We start from the raw sequence: 24,326 nt of genomic DNA, 5'->3' as shown, positions 1-24,326 counted from the left end.
GGGAGCCTGTCTGCTTCAATGGGTGGAGGGATCAATCTGCAACTAATACAACAGCTGTAGGCACCCTGATTGAAAACCACAGGTCTTTTGAATGGATGCAGCTCATTTATGTTTCAGTGGGTGGGGTGGCTGATGTGAGGGAGGAAAATGGAATTATGGGATTTGTAGGCAAAGAAGAAAATGCAAACAGGAAATACCAGTTCACAAAAAGCTCACAGTGTCACAGTATTATGGTAATCTCACAGCATAGCCATTTATCCCCAAGATAAGCGCATATCCTTCCTAAGCGTGTCCATTACTATCTGCCAGGTCCGTACTAAAATCACCTAAGGATAACCCCTTTAAACGAGTACTCTGCCTCAGCGGCTGGGGTGGTTCCCAGTGGCTGTCCCTCTTACCTGTACGGCCACTTGGACCTCCTGCAATCATTCATGTCTATGGGATGTGGCGTGACGGCTGTGGTCGCTCGACCTCACCTGGACATCACGACCATGATAAGCCGACATTCTGAACATAAAAGTGTTCAGAATGCCAGGACAGATATTGCAGGGGTCCCAGTGGCAGGACCCCCAGTGATCAGACATCTTATCCCCTATCCTTTGCATAGGGGATAAGATGTCTAGGGATGGAGTACCCCTTTAAATTATTATTATTAAGAGAAGGGATTTTATGTTATTATTGATTTTTTTTTTTTTTTTTTTTTTTATATATAATATCATCGTTGGCATCTTCGCTAGGAGTTGTAGTTTTAAAATAGCTGGAGAGCCGCCGGTTAGAGAGAAATGACCCAAACCGGTGTTTCCCCAACCAGGGTGCCTCCAGCTGTTGGCTGTCCGGGCATGCTGGGGGTTGTAGTTTTGAAAAAGCTGGAGGCACCCTGGTTGGGAAACCTAAACTGCACAGTGCTTCTCCTACTTCTTGGAACAATCCTCTGGATGCAGGACGCGCTGATGATCATTAATGTAACACAAATTCAATTCATGGTGAATAATGACTGGGTGGCCGCGGCAGATTCTTAATCACTGCAGAATATAGAGATACAATTACGTTATTTGTTATTCGGTGCACACAATCTACCTGGAAATAAGAATCACTCGCTTTAATCCACTTAAGTCGCCTCATCTATTACTGAGGTAGGAGTTTAATTAAAATGACAAGAGCGAAACGCCGGAGGCGCCATGAAATGCCGAGCACATGAGGCATCTCAAGAAAACAGCGAGAAACACACGAGATCAACCAATGTCATGTTCCATCACCTCCTTATGTCCAGGGTAGAGGACTCCTTAGGGCCTATTCACACGGCGGAATTTCTTCTTGCGGAATTCCACCTTAAATTAAAAGGGGTACTCCGCTGGAAAACATCAACTGGAGCCAGAAATGTAAACAGATTTGATAAATTACTTCTATTTAAAAATCTTAATCCTTCCAGTACTTATCAGCTGCTGTATGCTCAAGTGGAAGTTATTTTCTTTCTGAATTTCCTTTCTGTCTGACCACAGTGCTCTCTGCTGACACCTCTGTCCATGTCAGAAATTGTACAGAGCAGGAGAGGTTTGCTATGGGGATTTGCTCCTACTCTGGACAGTTCCTGACATGGACAGAGGTGTCAGCAGAGAGCACTGTGGTCAGACAGAAAGGAAATTCAAAAAGAAAAGAACTTCCTCTATAGTATACAGCAGCTGATAAGTACCGGAAGGATTAAGATTTTTAAATAGAAGAAGTAATTTACAAATCTGTTTAACTTTCTGGCACCAGTTGATTTAAAATAAATAAAATGTTTTCCAGTGGAGTACCCCTTTAAGAAGCAGGCAAAATAAAATCTTCTGCTTCCTAGTTACATCCGTTTTTTGGAAAAGCTGGATGACTACTGTTATGACCACTAAGGTGATGCCAAATGGGATAGTCCAGTGTTCTCCAACCTGTGCATCTCCAGCTTTTACCAAACTACAACAACTTAGGCCCCTTTCACACTAGAAAAATTCTCAGTTTTTAAACATCCTTACGAAGTTCCGTCTGAAAACGGCAGTAACAGAATCCTATACGTCCGGTAGATAAATCCCATAGACTATAAAAGAATTTTCTAATAGCCGTTTTAACCAGTTATTTTGAACTATTTCTGTACTATATTCAGTCACAAAATAACGGCTGTTATCAATAACGGGTTAAAACGGCTATTAGAAAAATCCCATAGACTACAATGGGATTTTCTAACGGATGTATAGGATTTTGTTACTGCCGTTTTCCAGCTGGTTTTCAGACGGAACTTCATACGGATGTTCTGGGAGTTGTGGTTTTTCAAACAACCGGAGAGCCGCAGGAGAATATCTAGAAAAGGTAAATCTAGTTCTGCAGCAATACAGAGGCCTCAGGTTTGCCCGTTTTTACTAATGTCCGTTATTTTTGGCAGCACAAAAGACGGTGCAGGCATCAATTTTTGTTCCGTCAAAAATAATGGTGGAGAAACGGCAGTTAAAATTTAACACTGAAGTTTATGGGAAATGGATGTTCACAAAAAAACATCTGTTATTATCCGTTTTTTTTTTTATGATCCGTTTTTTGTTCTGAGCATGCCCAGTACAGCATCACAACCAGGAATAACATGGAAATAAAATAACGGACTATAACGGGTGGTAACGGGTGGCACATGTCTGTTATTTTGACAGAATGTCCTTCAAAATTGGTCATCAGTATCATCCGTTGATATCATCAATAAAAAAAAAATATGACATGTTTGACATATTGTGCACCAAAATGCCTTTGTACTAAATTTGCATAGTTGAATTTTTGAGCACTTATTATGTCTTCTTATTTATTTTTGTATTAACAAAAAACCCAATACAAAATTATTGAAAAGCAGAAAATTGACAATTTTCATTATAGATTCATCTGTTGTAAGGGGCGTGGCCTTGTAATATAGTACTATTGTTTAGAGAGAGAGAAAGAGAAAACTTCTGAGACAACACTACACTGACAATAATAGGACTACACAACCTTATTTCAGGTTATTCAAGGAAAAACATGCTGACAATTTGTGATAACACTATATTAGTAAGTTACATATCTTGTGGAGACAGTAATATGTAAATAAAACTTTCTAATGCTGGAATACCCCTTAAAGGAAATCTGTCATCAGTGTCACCTGCACTTACCTGTTGGCACAGACTGGTAGTGCAGGGGACACTGATAACAATAATACTTACCTGGTCCTGTTCTGTGCTCCGGTTCTCCGGCTATCCTCTTCAGTATCTTCAGCTGTGGGCCCCACCTGGAGCATGGGCGGAGCTTAGTGATGTCACCTCTGCTGTTTGCCAGCAGCCGGACCCAGCAGAGAACAGCAGCGGTGACCTTACTAAGCTCCGCCTATGCTCCAAGTTGGGCCCAGGGCTGAATATACCAAAGAGGACAGACGGAGAACAGAACAGGACCAGGTAAGTATCCTTGTCATCAGTGTCTCCTGCACAACCAGTCTGTACCCACAGGTTAGAGCAGGTGACACTGATGACAGATTTACAGATCTAGAGATAACATAACCAGCACCAATGTCATACATTAGCTGGCTAGACTGACTATACCGCAGGGTAATGGTAACAAGATAGTCGTCTCTGCTGTGTGCAAGAGACAATGACTAAAAGACGCCTTGTTCGGAGCCTGGTATGCAGCGAGGGTTCCTTCCCAGTGGGGACAGGATTTAGACTCCATTTCTATGTACAGATCAGGTTACAACGAAGAAACCAAACTGCATCAACGACAACTCATGGACCGGATGTGCACAGGATCTGCGCTGAATAAAACTCAACATGCCAGAGTGAAATGTCATTATATTGTTATTATTTGCCAACATGTCAGAACACGGCGGTAACAAAAGACTGGCACCAGCCAAGGGGGAGAATGTTCCAACAATGGAAAACCCCGGCACCGCAAACTGGTATGAAAACCCCGGCACCGCAGCTGGAGCAAACTGGTATGAAAGGTACAAGTGTCTTCACATACAGAACATTACTAAATACTATAGATGGGTACAACAGCGGGCGATACAAGGTTAACTCACTGCCCAAATACAACTGCACTCAGACATACGTAGTCTAATCAATATTAACCCAACATATTATGTATTACTTATCCTGTACTGATCCTGAGTTATATCCTGTATTATACTCCAGAGCTGTACTCACTATTCTGCTGGTGAGGTCACTGTGTACATACATTACATTACTTATCCTGTACTGATCCTGAGTTATATCCTGTATTATACTGCAGAGCTGTACTCACTATTCTGCTGGTGAGGTCACTGTGTACATACAATACATTACTTATACTGTACTGATCCTGAGTTATAGCCTGTATTATACTCCAGAGCTGTACTCACTATTCTGCTGGTGAGGTCACTGTGTACATACATTACATTACTTATCCTGTTCTGATCCTGAGTTATATCCTGTATTATACTGCAGAGCTGTACTCACTATTCTGCTGGTGAGATCACTGTGTACATACATTACATTACTTATCCTGTACTGATCCCGAGTTATAGCCTGTATTATACTCCAGAGCTGTACTCACTATTCTGCTGGTGAGGTCACTGTGTACATACATTACATTACTTATCCTGTACTGATCCTGAGTTATATCCTGTATTATACTCTAGAGCTGTACTCACTATTCTGCTGGTGAGGTCACTGTGTACATACATTACATTACTTATACTGTACTGATCCAGAGTTATAGCCTGTATTATACTCCAGAGCTGTACTCACTATTCTGCTGGTGAGGTCACTGTGTACATACATTACATTACTTATCCTGTTCTGATCCTGAGTTATATCCTGTATTATACTGCAGAGCTGTACTCACTATTCTGCTGGTGAGATCACTGTGTACATACATTACATTACTTATCCTGTACTGATCCCGAGTTATAGCCTGTATTATACTCCAGAGCTGTACTCACTATTCTGCTGGTGAGGTCACTGTGTACATACATTACATTACTTATCCTGTTCTGATCCTGAGTTATATCCTGTATTATACTGCAGAGCTGTACTCACTATTCTGCTGGTGAGGTCACTGTGTACATACATTACATTACTTATCCTGTACTGATCCTGAGTTATATCCTGTATTATACTCCAGAGCTGCACTCACTATTCTGCTGGTGAGGTCACTGTGTACATACATTACATTACTTATCCTGTACTGATCCTGAGTTATATCCTGTATTATACCCCAGAGCTGTACTCACTATTCTGCTGGTGAGGTCACTGTGTACATACATTACATTACTTATCCTGTACTGATCCTGAGTTATATCCTGTATTATACTCCAGAGCTATGAGGAAAATTGATCAAAACCTGTGCAGAGGAAGATTGGTATAGCTGCCTCTCTAAAAATGAATGCAGCGATCTGATTGGTCGTTATGGGCACCTGCACCATTCTTCCTCTGCACAGGTTTTGATAAATCTCCCCCTATATATTCAATTCTAATTCTACATTTTATTTCTAAGCTCAGGTTTAGATTTTTGGACATAATGTAAAATCTATACCAGGGGCCCTGTACAGTAAACTAATGCAGACCAAACTAAAGCCATGGACGGTACAATTATTAGTGGTAGAATTTGAGTGACTTCCAGTATATAAGACTTGTCTGTTGTAACGTCATCCCCGGTAGAGGTGCCAGCCGCTGGCATCACCGCGCCCCTCACTAATCCAGGTCTGGACACATCCCAGGTGCCAAGCAGGCAGTGTAACCTAAAGATTGGCTGCCGGCGCTGAACGTTCTGGGACGTCTTTTCTATAGATGTGAATCTATTGGAGCTTTCATTGTAAAGTCTACACCAAGTGGTTGACCCCATGGCCTCTGCTGGTGGCCTCCTCATTACTGGGCCACCTACATACAAGAGAATCCGGGTGTCAGAGAAGGCACAATAGTAAGAATCACTAATCTTACAGAATGTAACAAGACAGACGCCGACATGTTACACTTAACAATGGAACAACCCTTCACCTGTATTCAGCGTTATGGTTGTGTTCACACTTGAACACCAGTTGGGTTGGTTTTCAGCATCATTGGACATCAAGAAGGTTGGAGACAAAGGTTAAAGGGTAGCTCCCACCATGCCATGATTAAAGGGGTTATCCAGGCGAAAACTTTTTATATATAGCAACTGGCTCCAGAAAGTTAAACAGATTTGTAAATTACTTCTATTAAAAAAATCTTAATCCTTTCAGTACTTATGAGCTTCTGAAGTTTAGGTTGTTCTTTTCTGTCTAAGTGCTCTCTGATGACACGCGTCTCAGGAAACGCCCAGTTTAGAAGAGGTTTGCTATGGGGATTTGCTTCTAAACAGGTGTCATCAGAGAGCACTTAGACAGAAAAGAACAACCTTAACTTCAGAAGCTCATAAGTACTGAAAGGATTAAGATTTTTTAATAGAAGTAAATTTACAAATCTGTTTAACTTTCTGGAGCCCGTTGATATATAAAAATAAAAAAAAGTTTTTTCCTGGATAACCCCTTTAAGGGTTAACACCCGAAACGCGTAGGCTATTGCTCTGTATCCTGCAACCTGATTTTATACCTAATAAACCTAATAGCATTGGACACCGTGTGCTGGACTTTCCTGTTTGTACTAGCTCCCACCATCCTTTTTTTTTTTTCTATCCCTGCCCATTACCCATCTATCCCTAAACCCCTCCCTGCTTAAAATCTTTTTTTTTTTTTACTACATTAAAAATGACTTTTTGTCTGCCTGGTAGTGTGGTCACTACCAGGCATACTTTCCTTGCAGGCACCACGTCACTGATGCCTGCTAGGGAGGGCGACTTCTGCCCTTAGTTCATCTATATAGGGTGCCTCCAGCTGTTTCACCACTACAACTCCCAGCTTGCCCTGACATCTATTGGCTGTCAGGGCAAGCTGGGAGTTGTAGTGTTGAAACAGCTGGAGGCACCCTGTGCAAAAAACAATTAGTTAGGGCCATGGGCGCGGCGCTACTCCGTTCCCTCTGTTCCCTGATCCCTCCCGTGTTTAAAATGCCGAACCCCGCTCTCCCCCAACCCCCGCTCTCCCCTAAAATAGATCCGTACATACTGCCAGACAGTCCGGCGTGCAGGGGCAGCAGCACAGTCATGTGCAGGAAGAGTGGCCGGCCGGCCAGGGAGCCAATGCACTCGCTCCCTGCCTGTCTGATTGACAGACAGGGAGCGAGCGCAGGCTGAATGAATAAGGACCGATGTCCAGCCAGCATCAGTCCGAATTCAGGCGTGATGTCACGCCAGCCTACAGCTTGCCACTAAGAGGGAGACCCCTAGTGGCCGGTTTTCAAACGTTAATTAAAGCATTTTAATAAAATAAAAATGTATTAGAGATACCATATATACTCGAGTATAAGCCTAGTTTTTCAGCACGATTTTTCGTGCTGAAAACGCCCCCCTCTGCTTATACTCGAGTGAACAAAAAAAAAAAAAAAACGTTTTTGGCTTTAGCTGTGAGGGGATGGTCCCGGCCTGTCCACCTGTCAGGCATGCTGGGAGTTGTAGCTTTGAAACATCTGGAGGTCCGCAGGTTGAAGACCACTGAGAAGGGATTGACAGGCGGTGATGATGAAGGGGGTGTTAATGACGGGGGTCTGGATGATGACAGGGGTCTGGATGATGACATGGGGGGGATGATGTATTTCCCACCCTAGGCTTATAGTCGAGTCAATAACTTTTCCTGGGTTTTTGGGGTGAAATTAGGGGCCTCGGCTTATTTTCGGGTCGGCTTATACTAGAGTATATACGGTATGTTGTAGTACATATGTACTACAGCGTATAAAAAAAAAAAAGTTCATGACAGTGCCCATTTACATAGGCAATATTGTTTTAATAAAAATGAGCATCATATTTATAGTACAAGTAAATTTATGACACTTTGTAACATATCTATACCAGCTAAGTACCCGGCATTGACCGATCTTTATATCTAAACCTGGGAGAGGAAAAGCAACAATACCACCCTTGCCCTTATATCCCAACCTCACATCTCGTCCTCTTATCTCATAGTCATATCCTGTCCATATGAACCAACCTCATATCCCGACTTTACATACTTTCCATATAAACCAACCTCACACCCTGTCCATATAAACTGACCTCATATGCCGACCTCACATCTCGGCCTCGAATCTCAGTTATATCCTGTCCATATAAACTGACTTTATATCTCGACCTCATATCCTGTCCATATGTACCAACCTCATATCCCGACCTCATATCCTGTCCATATGAACCAACCTCATATCCCAACCTCATATCCTGTCCATATGAACCAACCTCATATCCCAACCTCACATCTCGGCCTCGTATCTCATAGTCACATCCTGTCCATATAAACTGACCTTATATCCCGACCTCATATCCTGTCCATATAAACTGACCTTATATCCCCGACCTCATATCCTGTCCATATAAACTGACCTCATATCCCAACCTCACATATTGTCCATATAAACCCACTCTGGTGGAAAACATTTTTTATTTTTTTTTATTTAACCCCTTAAGGACACATGACGTACTGGAACGTCATGTGTCCACTCCCGATCTATAACGCGGGGCCACGGCGTGGCCCCGCGTCATAGCGGTTCGGGCCCGGCCTCTAACAACGGCCGGGACCCGTGGCTAATAGCGCGCGGCATTGATCGCTGTGCCGCGCGCTATTAACCCTTTAGACGCGGCGTTCAAAGTTGAACGCCGCGTCTAAAGTGAAACCGAAAGCATGCCGGCTAGCTCAGTGGGCTGTTCGGGATAGCCGCGGTGAAATCGCGGCATCCCGAACAGCTGACAGGACAGCGGGAGGGCCCCTACCTGCCTCCTCGCTGTCCGATCGCCGAATGACTGCTCAGTGCCTGAGATCCAGGCATGAGCAGTCATGCGGCAGAATCATCGATCACTGGTTTCTTATGAGAAACCAGTGATCAATGTAAAAGATCAGTGTGTGCAGTGTTATAGGTCCCTATGGGACCTATAACACTGCAAAAAAAAAGTGCAAAAAAAAAGTGAACAAACATCATTTAACCCCTTCCCTATTAAAAGTTTGAATCACCCCCCTTTTCCCATAAAAGAAAAAACACAGTGTAAATAAAAATAAAAATAAACATAAATGGTATCGCCGCGTGCGGAAATGTCCGAATTATAAAAATATATCGTTAATTAAACCGCACGGTCAATGGCGTGCGCGCAAAAAAATTCCAAAGTCCAAAATAGTGAATTTTTGGTCACTTTTTATATCATGAAAAAATGAATAAAAAGCGATCAATAAGTCCTATCATTGCAAAAATGATACCGTTAAAAACTTCAGATCACGGCGCAAAAAATGAGCCCTCATACCGCCCCATACACGGAAAAATAAAAAAGTTATAGGGGTCAGAAGATGACAATTTTAAACGTATAAATTTTTCTGCATGAAGTTATGATTTTTTCCAGAAGTGCGACAAATTCAAACCTGTATAAGTAGGGTATCATTTTAATCATATGGACCTACAGAATAAAGGTAAGGTGTCATTTTTACCGAAAAATGTACTACGTAGAAACGGAAGCCCCCAAAAGTTACAAAATGGCGTTTTTTTTTTCAATTTTGTCTCACAATGATTTTTTTTCCCGTTTCACCGTAGATTTTTGGGCACAATGACTGACGTCATTACAAAGTAGAATTGGTGGTGCAAAAAATAAGCCATCATATGGATTTTTAGGTGCAAAATTGAAAGAGTTATGATTTTTTAACCCCTACAGGACCCATGACGTAACGGTACGTCCCGACACCCTGGGTCTTAAGGACCAGGGACGTACATTTACGTCATGGGCAGTTTTAGTCCCCGCCGTGCGCCGGGCGGGGATCGGAGCGGGATGGCTGCTGAAATCATTCAGCAGGCATCCCGTGCAAATGACCAGGGGGGTCATCAGACCCCCCCATGTCGGCGATCGCGGCAAATCGCAAGTGAATTCACACTTGCGATTTGCGCGATTCCGGGTCATTACGGGTCTATAGTGACCCGGTGACCCGCAATGTAAGGGGGATCGCGGGTGTCTAAGACACCCACGATCCCCCTGAAGCGATAGGAGTGAGGTGGCACGGGTGCCACCCCTCCTATCCCTGCTATTGGTGGTCTAGACGCGACCACCAATAGCAGATCGGGGGCGGGGGGGTTTACTTTCGTTTTCCCCGTCCTGCCCTCCCACAATAGGCGGGGCAGGACGGGGAAACGACGGGGACCGGCGCCGAAGATCCACTTACCGATCCGGGCGGGCGTCGGAGGCTGCAGGCGACGGAGATCGGCGGGCGGCGATGACGTGCGGCTGGATCCGACGGAAGCCGGTGAGTTGCCTAGCAACATCTGGAGGGTACAGTTTGAGACCATTATACAGTGGTCTCTAACTGTAGCCCTCCAGATGTTGCAAAACTACAACTCCCAGCATGCCCAGACTGCTGTTTGGGTATGCTGGAATATGTAGTTTTGCAACAGCTGGAGGGCTACAGTTTGAGACCACTATATAGTGGTCCCTAAACTGTAGCCCTCCAGATCTTGCAAAACTACAACTCCTAGCATGCTCAAACAACTGTTTGCTGTCAGGGCATGCTGGGAATTGTAGTTTTGCAACAGCTGGAGGTCCACAGTTTGGAGATCACTTTGCAGTGGTCTCTAAAACTGTAGTCCAACAGATGCAAAACTGCAAATCCCAGCATGTCCAAACAGCAATCAGCTGTCTCGGCATGCTGGGAGTTGTAGTTGCGTACCTCCAGCTATTGCATAACTACATCTCCCAGCATGCCCTTCGGCGATCAGTACATGCTGGGAGTTGTAGTTTTGCAACAGCTGGAGGCACACTGGTTAGAAAATACTGAGTTAGGTAACAGAACCTAACTGAAGGTTTTCCAACCAGTGTGCCTCCAGCTGTTGCAAAAGTACAACTCCCAGCATGCACGGTCTGTCAGTACATGCTGGGAGTTGTAGTTTTGGAACAGCTGGAGGTTTGCCCCCCCCCCCCATGTGAACGTACAGGGTACATTCACACGGGCAGGCTTACAGTAAGTTTCCTGCTCCAAGTTTGGGCTGCGGCAAATTTTTCGCCGTATCTCAAACTTCTAGCGAGAAACTCACCGTAACCCGCCAGTGCGAATGTACCCTAAAAACACTACACTACACTAACACCTAATAAAGAGTAAAACACTACATATACATCCCCTTACACTGTCCCCCCAATAAAAATGAAAAACGTATTGTATGGCAGTGTTTCCAAAACGGAGCCTCCAGCTGTTGCAAAACAACAACTCCCAGCATTTCCGGACAGCCACTGACTGTCCAGGCATGCTGGGAATTTAGCAACAGCTGGAGGCACCCTGTTTGGGAATCACTGGCGTATAATACCCCTATGTCCACCCCTGTGCAATCCCTAATTTAGTCCTCAAATGCGCATGGCGCTCTCTCACTTTGGAGCCCTGTCGTATTTCAAGGCAACAGTTTAGGGCCACATATGGGGTATTTCTGTACTCGGGAGAAATTGCACTACTAATTTTGGGGGGCTTTTTCTCCTTTTACCCCTTAGGAAAAGGAAAAGTTGGGGCTACACCAGCTTGTTAGTGTAAAAAAATAAAAAAAATTACACTAACATGCCGGTGTTGCCCTTTACTTTTTATTTTCACAAGCGTTAAAAGGAAAAAAAAGACACCCAAAATTTGTAACGCAATTTCTCCTGAGTACGGACATATCCCATATGTGGGTGTAAAATGCTCTGCGGGCGCACAACAAGGCTCAGGAGTGAGAGCGCACTATGTACATTTGAGGTCTAAATTGGTGATTTGCACAGGGGTGGCTGATTTTACAGCGGTTCTGACATAAACCCCCCCCAAAAAATACCCACATGTGACCCCATTTTGGAAACTACACCCCTCACGTAATGTAATAAGGGGTACAGTGAGCATTTACGCCCCACAGGTGTTTGACAGATTTTTGCAACAGTGGTCCGTGAAAATGAAAAATTTTATTTTTCATTTGCACAGCCCACTGTTCCAAAGATCTGTCAAACGCCAGTGGGGTGTAAATACTCACTGCACCCCTTATTAAATTCTGTGAGGGGTGTAGTTTCCAAAATAGGGTCACATGTGGGGGGTTCCACTGTTCTGGCACCACGGGGGGCTTTGTAAACGCAGATGGCCCCTGACTTCCATTCCAAACATTTTTTTTTCCCAAAAGCTCAACGGCACTCCTTCTCTTCTGAGCATTGTAGTGCGCCAGCAGAGCACTTGACGTCCACACATGGGGTATTTCCATACTCAGAAGAGATGGGGTTACAAATTTTGGGGGGTATTTTCTGCTATTAACCCTTGCAAAAATGTGAAATTTGGGGGGAAACACACATTTTAGTGAAAAAAAAATTTTTTTTTTTACATATGCAAGTCGTGAAACACCTGTGGGGTATTAAGGCTCACTTAATTTCTTGTTACGTTCCTCAAGGGGTCTAGTTTCCAAAATGGTATGGCATGTGAGGGTTTTTTGCTGTTCTGGCACCATAGGGGCTTCCTAAATGCAACATGCCCCCCAAAAACCATTTCAGAAAAACGTACTCTCCAAAATCCCCTTGTCTCTCCTTCGCTTCTGAGCCCTCTACTGCGCCCGCCGAACAATTTACATAGACATATGAGGTATGTGCTTACTCGAGAGAAATTGGGCTACAAATACAAGTATACATTTTCTCCGTTTACTCCTTGTAAAAATAAAAAAATTGGGTCTACAAGAACATGCGAGTGTAAAAAATGAAGATTGTGAATTTTCTCCTTCACTTTGTTGCTATTCCTGTGAAACACCTAAAGGGTTAAAACGCTGACTGAATGTCATTTTGAATACTTTGGGGGGTGCAGTTTTTATAATGGGGTCATTTGTGGGGTATTTCTAATATGAAGACCCTTCAAATCCACTTCAAACCTGAACTGGTCCCTGAAAAATAGTGAGTTTGAAAATTTTGAGAAAAATTGGAAAATTGCTGCTGAACTTTGAAGCCCTCTGGTGTCTTCCAAAAGTAAAAACACGTCAATTTTATGATGCAAACATAAAGTAGACATATTGTATATGTGAATCAAAATTTTTTTTATTTGGAATATCCATTTTCCTTACAAGCAGAGAGCTTCAAAGTTAGAAAAATACAAATTTTTCAAATTTTTCATCAAATTTGGGGATTTTTCACCAAGAAAGGATGCAATTTACCACAAAATTTTACCGCTATGTTAAAGTAGAATATGTCACGAAAAAACAATCTCGGAATCAGAATGATAACTAAAAGCATTCCAGAGTTATTAATGTTTAAAGTGACAGTGGTCAGATGTGCAAAAAACGCTCTGGTCCTGAGGTGTAAAATGGCCTGGTCCTTAAGGGGTTAAAGGCAAGGAGCAAAAAACGAAAATGCAAAAACGGAAAAACCCCCGGTCCTTAAGGGGTTAAATCAACTGGTGCCAGAAAATTAAACACATTTGTAAATTATTTCTATTAAATAATCTTTACCCTTCCAGTACTTTTTAGCAGCTGTATGCTACAGAGGAAATTCTTTACTTTTTTGTCTTGTCCACTATGCTCTCCGCTGACACCTCTGTCCGTGTCAGGAACTGTCCAGAGCAACATAGGTTTGCAATGGGGATTTTCTCCTGCTCTGGACAGTTCCTTATACGGGCATCAGGTGTCAGCGGAGAGCATTGTAAACAAGACAAAAAAGAAATTCAAAAAGAAAAGAATTCCTCTGTAGCATACAGCTGCTAAAAAGTACTGGAAGGCTAAAGATTTTTTAATAAAAAGTAATTTACAAATCTGTTTAACTTTCTGGCACCAGTTGATTTAAAAAAAAAAATAATAATATTCCACTGGAGTACCCCTTTAAAGGGGCATTGGATCTGAGTGTAGAAAACTGTATGAATAAGGTCAAACAAGGACAAGCAGTTCTAGAAATCTGCATTCATAACCCAATTTTATCTTCTTGAACTGCTTATGATCTTGACACTATAGTTAGTAAAAAAAAAAAAAAAAAAAATATAAAAGAGAATTAATTTGTCCTTAATATAAAAAAGCAATTTCTGGCTGAGTTTAGGAGGCCCCCAAAGGCCAAAACTTCATTTGTTTCATTACTCTACAGCGGCAGCAGAAGCTGTATGGAGGCTGCAAGATTACAGCTTTATCCTGTCTCCAGCAAGTGCAAAACTACAACTCCCATCATACCCTTATAGCAGAAAGAGCATAAGAAGCTGGACCGGTATTGATTGGTGGACTATCTGCAGCAGTTCAAATAGGTCAGTGTTTTCCAATCAGCGGGCCTCCAGCTGTTGCAAAACTACAGCTCCCAGCAGCCTTCGGCTGTCCGGGCGCGCTGGGAGTTGTAGTTCTGCAACAGCTGGTGGCACACTAGTTGGGGAAAATTGCCAGAATTTGTATGATCATACACATACCCCCTATCCTTTGCATAGGCAATACATTTTAAATTTGGAATAACTTCGTTTAACCCCCTTAAAGGGGTACTCCGGTGGAATTTAATTTTATTTATTTATTTACAAGCTGAGTACCCGGCGTTGCCCGTTTTTTCCTTCCTCATCCTTGTTGCGGAGGAAAATCAACAAAGGAGGAAGCTTTTGACTTCATATCCCGTCCTCATATCTTGTTGTCCTATCCAGACCTCCTAACTCCGTCCTCCTATCCCCGTCCTGTAATATGTGACCAGGTATTGAAATATCTCCAGCCGTACGGAAGTTATGTGAGAACATACATTTCCCATTGATTTGCATCAGACATTAAACAAAAACACAAAAACCCTGACTCTCACAAATGGGGTAGTTAAGGGTTAAATTAACTATCCTATATTTTTAGTGGACATATAAGTAACATGTGACCAAGTATTATCGAAATATCTCCAGCCATTTGGAAGTTATGCAGTAACATATATTCCCCATAGACTTGTATGGGACTTTAAACATAAGCCCCGCCCCTGGCAAATGGGGGTGAGTAAGGGTTAAATTACCTATCCTATGTTTGTTGTTGACATATAAGTAACATGTGGCCAAGTTTCATGTTAATATCTTTAGCCGTTTGGAAGTTTTTGTGGAACATACACATACACATATATATATATATACACACACGTTGAGTTTTTTATTTATAGATTTTAAATCAACTGGTGCCAGAAAGTTAAACAGATTTGTAAATTACTTCTATTAAAAATTCTTAATCCTTCCAGTACTTATGAGCTTCTGAATACTACAGAGGAAATTCTTTTCTTTTTGGAATACAGAGCTCTCTGCTGACATCACGAGCACAGTGCTCTCTGCTGACATCTCTGTCTATTTTAAAAACTGTCCAGAGTGGGAAAAAAATCCCCATAGCAAACATAGGCTGCTCTCAGTTCCTAAAATGGACAGAGATGTCAGCAGAGAGCACTGTGCTCGTGATGTCAGCAGAGAGCTCTGTGTTCCAAAAAGAAAATAAATTTCCTCTGTAGTATTCAGCAGCTAATAAGTACTGGAAGGATTAAGATTTTTTAATAGAATTAATTTACAAATCTGTTTAACTTTCTGGCATCAGTTGATTTAAAAAAGTTTTCCACCGGAGTATCCCTTTAAACGGGTACCACGCCGTTAGGCATCGTATCCCCTATCCTAGAATGTCTGATCGTGGGGGTTTGGCTACTGGGGCCCCTGCAATCTCCGCACAGCACCCGGTGTTCTGAATGAACACTTGGTTCTGGGGGGCAGTGCCATCTCCATGCATGTCTATGGGAGGGGGTGTGACGGCCATCACGTCTGCTCCCATAGACATGCATGGAGGGGGCCTAGCGTGACGCCACGACCACTGCCGCCGGAACCCAGTGTTCATTCAGAATGCTGGGTGCTGTGTGGAGATCGCTGAAGTCCCAGGGCGATCAGACATCTTATCCCCTAGCCTTTGGAAGCTGCAGAGACAACACCAAGCTGAAAATAAAAGGACTACACAACTTCCTGTCAGGAGAGGAAGAGGAGCCAGGGAGCTGCTGAGACAGCACCACACTGACCATGAGAGGACTACAGAACTTCTTGTCAGTGAAAACATGCTGAAGCCGGGTTGATCAGTACCGAACTGATATATTAGTAAGGAGGAAAACATCTTGAAGTGATGGTTTTATTTAAATAAAAAATTATAATTCTGATACCGGAATATCTGGTACAAATTTTTATTTTTTTTCAAATCAACTGGTGCCAGAAAATTAAACAGATTTGTAAATTACTTCTATTAAAAAAAATCTTAATCCTCCCAGTACTTATCAGTTCTTTTCTGTCTGATCACAGTGCTCTCTTCTGACACCTCTGTCCATGTCAGGAACTGTCCAGAGCAGGAGAGGTTTGCTATGGGTATTTGCTCCTGTTCTGGACAGTTCCTGACATGGACAGAGGTGTCAGCAGAGAGCACTGTGGTCAGACAGAAAATTCAAAAAGAAAAGAACTTCCTCTGGATTATTCAGCAGCTGATAAGTACTGGAAGGAATAAGATTTTCAAATAAAAGTAATTTACAAATCTGTATAGCTTTCTGGCACCAGTTGATTTAAAATACATACATGTTTTCCACTGGAGTACCCCTTTAATCTGGAACCTCAAATCTTGCTGGAGATTTAGTTTGGCAGCACAGTGACATTTGGGGTTGACACAAGAAGCATTGTCCAGTGTGAACAGTCATAAGACAGCGCAGCGTCTCCTTCTTGGCATTATCTCAGGATGAATACAAAGAAAACACTTGTTCAGATCTCACAGATGTGAATCTATACGACACAGTGAATGAACAGGAGAAGGAACATTACTGCCAGACATTCAGAAATATACAGAATTAGGACAAGGTTACAACCAGTCCTGGGATCTACTGCATTGAAGTGTGATGGTTATATTAGTTATAAAGGGCTATGAGGGACCAGGGAAGGCAGGGACCATGGAGCCCTATGTACCCCCCCCCCCCCCCCCCCCCCTCCATGGTGGACTGGAGCAGTGGTCAGACAGGCTTGCTCAGTGCTACTCAGTTCAGCTCTATTGCACTTTGCCATCTTCATTTAAAGTGTACCTGTCATAACACTATTATATATATTTGTAATATACATTGGTTAAAAAATGTGTATATTTTTGTCCCTGCAGCTATTGCCCGTGTGTCTCTGTGAGGAGTCCAAATACAGGAAGTGAGGGTGGACAAGCGGGGACCTGCACGCCGAGGACAAGCGGGGACCTGCACGCCGAGGACAAGCGGGGACCTGCACGCCGAGGACAAGCGGGGACCTGCACGCCGAGGACAAGCGGGGACCTGCACGCCGAGGACAAGCGGGGACCTGCACGCCGAGGACAAGCGGGGACCTGCACGCCGAGGACAAGCGGGGACCTGCACGCCGAGGACAAGCGGGGACCTGCACGCCGAGGACAAGCGGGGACCTGCACGCCGAGGACAAGCGGGGACCTGCACGCCGAGGACAAGCGGGGACCTGCACGCCGAGGACAAGCTTTGTTCACCTATAAATATACACAATTTTTAACCAATGTATATTACAAATATACAAAGAATGGTATTATCTACATTATATAAAAAGTTTTTGTTGACGACAGGTACACTTTAAGGCCTCGTTCAGATCGCCGTTTGAGTCTGCTATTTGGAGTTCCGTCAGCCATCCGGCCAAAAGGACGGGAGTTTAGCGGAGAAAAAAAATAATAAATAGTCCGAGCTCTATTTTTTTTTTTCTCCACTAAAATCCAGTAAAATGACCAATGGACCCCATGCAAGTGAATGGGGTCCGTGAGGACCCGGTAGTAGCCATTTGCACATCTGACCTGTTTAAGGGTCTGATCGGCTCAGACTCAAAAAAGAAGCTAAATCGGACCCTTAACAGGTCTGATGCAAACGGTCGTGTGAACCTAGCCTAACCCATTAGGTAGAATAGAGCAGTAGTGCACATGATCTGACCACTACTCCTATTACATGGCTTGGTATCAGGCAGCATGAACAATCCTTGTAGCGTTCTGGTCGGTGAGTTGGTCGCTGATTTTGCTGTTTCAGCGCAGAATGCGGGCAGTTCTTCCATGGAACGCGGACAGATCTTCTGCAATGGGGGCAGCACTTGGGCTGTCATTCCCACTTCAACAGACCTGGGGGCGCCTTGTTTTAAGCAGTCCCTGTCGGGCACTGACATATAGCACGGACACTTATTTAAGAAAAAAAAAAAAAACTTCCTCTGGAGCATACAGCAGCTGATAAGTACTGGAAGGATTAAGATTTTTATATAGAAGTAATTTACAAATCTGTTTAACTTTCTGGCACCAGTTGTTTAAAAAAATTTATTTAAGTCTCTGAAAGGAAATCGGTCACCAAAAAGCTTGGCGACAGTTCCCACGTATCAAAACACGGAAAATGTTGTTGCATGTACTATCGTAAGCTGCAGGTCTGTACCCATCATTCCCCTTTCGTTTTACATTGGTGGATTGATTTTAGTTGGTTGCAAAATAAAAATGGTTGCAGATCAATAGAAAAAGTCAATTTATCTAGATCAGGGTGCCTCCAGCTGTTGCAAAACAACAACTCCCAGCATGCCCGGACAGCCAGACACTTTGTACAGCAGCCCCATAGTTTCACCCTAGGACCTTATTGGGCTTCCGGCCAGGCCTAGGACAAAGTCAAACTGCAGAATCTAAAGCAGTGTTTCCCAACCAGTGTACCTCCAGCTGTTGCAAAACTACAACTCCTAGCATGCCTGGACAGCCGAAGGCTGTCCGGGCATGCTGGGAGTTGTAGTTTTGCAACAGCTGGAGGCACCCTGTTTAGGAAACAATGACCCGGACAAAGGTAGGTTAAAGGGGGTTATCCAGGAAAACAAAAACTGAGCTGATTTCTTCCAATAACAGCGCCACACCTGTCCTCAGTTTGTGTGTGGTATTGCAGTTCAGTTCCATTGTAGCGAAAGGAGCCGAGTCAGTGTTACTCAACCAGGGTGCCTCCAGCTGTTGCAAAACTACAACTCCCAGCATGTTGGACTATGTAGTAATATATAGTATAGGCCAGTGTTTCCCAACCAGGGGTGCCTCCAGCTGTTGCACAACTACAACTCCCAGCATGTTGGACTATGTAGTAATATATAGTATAGGCCAGTGTTTCCCAACCAGGGGTGCCTCCAGCTGTTGCACAACTACAACTCCCAGCATGCCCGGACAGCCTTTGGCTGTATTCCTGGATGACCCCCTTTCCTATGACAGGATGACACGAAACGATTTTCTAGGACGGAGCCAGAAGGGGAAAAAAAAGCAAATAATCTCAGGGATTAAAGTGAACTGGTGTCCAATGACGGCGTCACAGGGCGGTCAGGAATAATCCCTACATAATACTGATAAAGTAACGCGACTCACAGCTGCTGTGATACAAAGTAACGCAACCCCGAATGAAGATATTGTAAAGCTGTATACAAGACATCAGGGTCAGACAGAGGCGTCAAGGAGCGGCCAAGCTTGGTCCCAAAAGATAGCAATCCCTTTAAAACAAATAAAAAACACATTATATCTATTTGAGGGAAAGCTGGGTGTTTGGCCAAGAGTTATAAAAGCACTAAAATCGCTAGCCCTACAGCACCATCTGTTTTATTGTAGCACAACTGCACCTATGCGTTTTATTACTGTAAGTGGGTCAGGTGATCACTAACCTGACCCACAGAAAATTAGGATGACATTGACTCTAAGATCACCTCTGCTAGCTCTCAGACCCCTCTATCTGCATACTGCTGCTGCTATATCTCTATCACAGTGTTTCCCAATCAGGGTGCCTCCAGCTGTTGCAAAACTACATGCCCAGACAGCCTTTCGGTTAAATAGTAGTTATACACCTCCCCTCTAGCTCTATCTGTATACTGCTGCTGCTATCTTTATGGGAGCAGGATATATAGTAGTTATATACCTCCCCTCCATCTGTATACTGTTGTTCTCTTTATACACCTCCACTAAAATCATGTCACTGATGGAATTGCAATCAGAAAACAAGTGCCTGCCACATCAGCTAAAACAGGTAAGCATAAGGCATAACCAAAAATCCTCTGTTATTCTCTAATAATGCCCTATGCTGTGCTATATATATATATATATATATATATATATATATATATATATATATACATACACACATAAAGATTATATGAAAAAAAATTTACCTTCTTCAAAAGGTGGATTCACATGAGATAGAAAAGGTGCAAACTTGTGGAAATTTCGGCAGCGAGCAAGCGGATGCCGAGAGTTGTAGTTTTGCAACAGCTGGAGGCACCCTGGTTGGGAAACACTGTTCAAGTGATTGGTCAAACCTCAAATAATCAAAACTTTTGAGACACCTTTACACTAGTCAGACCACACATGGAATACTGTGTACAGTACTGGGCATCAGACCACACATAGAATACTGTGTACAGTACTGGTCAGACCACACATAGAATACTGTGTACAGTACTGGTCAGACCACACATGGAATACTGTGTACAGTACTGGTCAGACCACACATAGAATACTGTGTACAGTACTGGTCAGACCACACATGGAATACTGTGTACAGTACTGGTCAGATCACACATAGAATACTGTGTACAGTACTGGTCAGACCACACATAGAATATTGTGTACAGTACTGGTCAGACCACACATAGAATACTGTGTACAGTACTGGTCAGACCAAACCTAGAATACTGTGTACAGTACTGGTCAGACCACACCTAGAATACTGTGTACAGTACTGGTCAGACCACACCTAGAATACTGTGTACAGTACTGGTCAGACCACACCTAGAATACTGTGTACAGTACTGGTCAGACCACACCTAGAATACTGTGTACAGTACTAGTCAGACCACACATGGAATACTGTGTACAGTACTAGTCAGACCACACATGGAATACTGTGTACAGTACTGGTCAGACCACACATAGAATACTGTGTACAGTACTGGTCAGACCACACATAGAATACTGTGTACTATACTGGTCAGACCACACATAGAATACTGTGTACAGTACTGGTCAGACCACACATGGAATACTGTGCACAGTACTGGTCAGACCACACATGGAATACTGTGTACAGTACTGGTCAGACCACACATAGAATACTGTGTACAGTACTGGTCAGACCACACATAGAATACTGTGTACAGTACTGGTCTGACCACACATAGAATACTGTGTACAGTACTGGTCAGACCACACATAGAATACAGTGTACAGTACTGGGCACCAGTGCACAAAAAGGATAAAGTGGAGCTGGAGAGGGTTCAAAGACGGGCAACCAGAGTAATACGGGGATGGGAGGACTACAGTACCCAGAAAGATTATCAGAATTAGGGTTATTTAGTTTAGAAAAGAGAAGGCTTAGGGGCGACCTAATAACTATGTATAAATATATCAGGGGACAGTACAGAGATCTCTCCATGATCTATTTATACCCAGGACTGTATCTATAACAAGGGGGCATTCTCTACGTCTAGAGGAAAGAAGGTTTCTACACCAGCACAGACGAGGGTTCTTTACTGTAAGAGCAGTGAGACTGTGGAAATCTCTGCCTGAGGAAGTGGTCATGGTGAACTCTGTAAAAGTATATAAAAGGGGTCTGGATGCATTTTAAGAGAATAATAACATTACAGGTTATGGATTCTAGATTTTTTGGGTACAGAATGTTGATCCAGGGATTTATTCTGATGCCATATTTGGAGTCGGGAAGGAATTTTTACCTCTAGTATGAGGGTTTTTTGCCTTCCTCTGGATCAACTCAGTAGGGACTCATTAGGGATATAGGATGAACTTGATGGACTCTGGTCTTTTTTCAACCTTATGAACTGTTACATATCAAAGTTTTGTTTTTTGTTTTTTTTAGTGCCCATTTAAAGGGATACTCCATTGGAAAACATTTAATTTTTTTTTTTTTTTTTTAATCAACTGGTGCCAGAAAGTTAAACCGATTTGTAAATTAGTGGTAAATAGAAAACAGCCAGCGGTAAAAGAAACTTCTACTTGATTTCATCGAAGTAAAAAAAATAAAAATAAATATATAAAATAAATAAATAAAAAGCGACAGAGTGATCTCAAAAGACATCAGTGGTGGAATAAAACTCAGGAAACGCTCGGCATAGATTTGATAATTACTTCTATTTAAAAATCTTAATCCTTCCAGTACTTATCAGCTGCTATTTGCTCCACAGGAAGTTCTATTATTTTTGGATTTCCTTTCTGTCTGACCACAGTGCTCTCTGCTGACACCTCTGTCCATTTTAGGAACTGCTGATCCCCATAGCAAACCTCACTTGCTCTGGACAGTTCCTGACATGGACAGATGTGTCAGCAGAGAGCACTGTGGTTAGACAGAAAGGAAATCCAAAAAGAAAAGAACTTCCTGTTGAGCAAATAGCAGCTGATAAGTACTGGAAGGATTAGGATTTTTTATATAGAAATAATTTACAAATCTGTTTAACTTTCTGGCACCAGTCGATTTAAAGGGAAATGTTTTCCAGCGGAGTACCCCTTTAACGGGACCCTGTGAGTCATGGCGGCGGTCCCTAGCGGCTTCTCCTCACTTCCTTCTCTTCCTGTCTGGGAATAGAGAGAGAGATCTGTCAATCAAGGCTGGAGGGACCGAGAGAAGTCATCGGATTGGACACAATTCTAGCAAACAATCAGCCTACGGATTTTCCAAGAAAGATTCTATTCACTGACAGCAAACACATCAATTTAGGCTCCAGTTCCATAAAATCAAAAAGAATCTTTTAATCTCTGCAGAAATTTGATTTAAAAAAAACAAAAACAAACAATGTTATGTAATTCAGCACCAAAGTATCTGGATTTATGTACTTATTAAGAAAGCTAATACCTAATCCAGGGTTTGAAAAGTCCTGTTCTATAATAACCTGACATTTATAAAGCTTCTCCCTCAGCCGGAAGCTGCCGACGGGATTTGTTGTCTCAATGTCGCTGCTTTCCCTTCACACACCTGGAACTTTCCACATGATATAGTTTCTATAGGAGATGAAAGGATTTCACTAGACCTGAGCCCCCGGCCAGATGTGATTTTAATACAGGGGTCCTGTGTGGAGGAGGGGAAATACAGGCCTCAGCATTTGGAAACTGTTGAGGCATTAATGTACAAAAGGGGACAAGAAGACCCCCGGAGTATAGGGAGCGGGGAATGTGAAGACCCCCGGAATATAGGGAGCGGGGAATGTGCAGACCCCCGGAGTATAGGGAGCGGGGAATGTGCAGACCCCCACAGTATAGGGAGCGGGGAATGTGCAGACCCCCACAGTATAGGGAGCGGGGAATGTGCAGACCCCCCTCCCCAGTATAGGGAGCGGGGAATGTGCAGACCCCCCTCCCCAGTATAGGGAGCGGGGAAGGTGCAGACCCCCACAGTATAGGGAGCGGGGAATGTGCAGACCCCCACAGTATAGGGAGCGGGGAATGTGCAGACCCCCCCAGTATAGGGAGCGGGCAATGTGCAGACCCCCACAGTATAGGGAGCGGGGAATGCGCAGACCCCCACAGTATAGGGAGCGGGGAATGTGCAGACCCCCGGAGTATAGGGAGCGGGGAATGTGCAGACCCCCACAGTATAGGGAGCGGGGAATGTGCAGACCCCCACAGTATAGGGAGCGGGGAATGTGCAGACCCCCACAGTATAGGGAGCGGGGAATGTGCAGACCCCCCTCCCCAGTATAGGGAGCGGGGAAGGTGCAGACCACCACAGTATAGGGAGCGGGGAATGTGCAGACCCCCACAGTATAGGGAGCGGGGAATGTGCAGACCCCCACAGTATAGGGAGCGGGGAATGTGCAGACCCCCACAGTATAGGGAGCGGGCAATGTGCAGACCCCCACAGTATAGGGAGCGGGGAATGCGCAGACCCCCACAGTATAGGGAGCGGGGAATGTGCAGACCCCCGGAGTATAGGGAGCGGGGAATGTGCAGACCCCCGGAGTATAGGGAGCGGGGAATGTGCAGACCCCCGGAGTATAGGGAGCGGGGAATGTGCAGACCCCCACAGTATAGGGAGCGGGGAATGTGCAGACTCCCACAGTATAGGGAGCGGGGAATGTGCAGACCCCCCTCCCCAGTATAGGGAGCGGGGAAGGTGCAACCAACCAGGTGGCCTCCAGCTGTTGCAAAACTACAACTCTCAGCATGCCTGGACAGCCGTTGGCTGTCCAGGCATGCTGGGAGTTGTAGTTTTGCAACAGCTGGAGGTCACCTATTTGGAGACCGCTGCTCTACAATATCCAGAGTACTTCCTCATATAGCATTTTTGGGGTCCTT

The 24,326-nt window shown here is 43.8% G+C and overlaps 1 protein-coding gene across 4 annotated transcripts in view; it reads right to left on the bottom strand.

Annotated features, from left to right (window-relative positions):
• Positions 1-24,326, bottom strand: part of LDLRAD3 (low density lipoprotein receptor class A domain containing 3) — a 179,999-nt gene that overhangs the window by 153,786 nt on the left and 1,887 nt on the right. Inside the window, exon 1 of one of the 4 annotated variants that reach the window (XM_056527905.1) lies at positions 20,195-20,282. The exons of the other annotated variants lie outside the window; for them this stretch is intronic. The gene's annotated coding sequence lies outside the window, so the exon portion shown is untranslated. Of the gene's footprint in view, positions 1-20,194; positions 20,283-24,326 lie in introns of those variants that run through there. 4 annotated transcript variants of the gene reach the window in all.

Source organism: Hyla sarda, chromosome 6 (assembly GCF_029499605.1).
Source record: "Hyla sarda isolate aHylSar1 chromosome 6, aHylSar1.hap1, whole genome shotgun sequence".
Lineage (NCBI taxonomy): Eukaryota > Metazoa > Chordata > Amphibia > Anura > Hylidae > Hyla > Hyla sarda.
The sequence above is the reverse complement of the archived record's forward strand: the minus strand, read 5'-3'. Positions and strand labels throughout refer to the sequence as shown.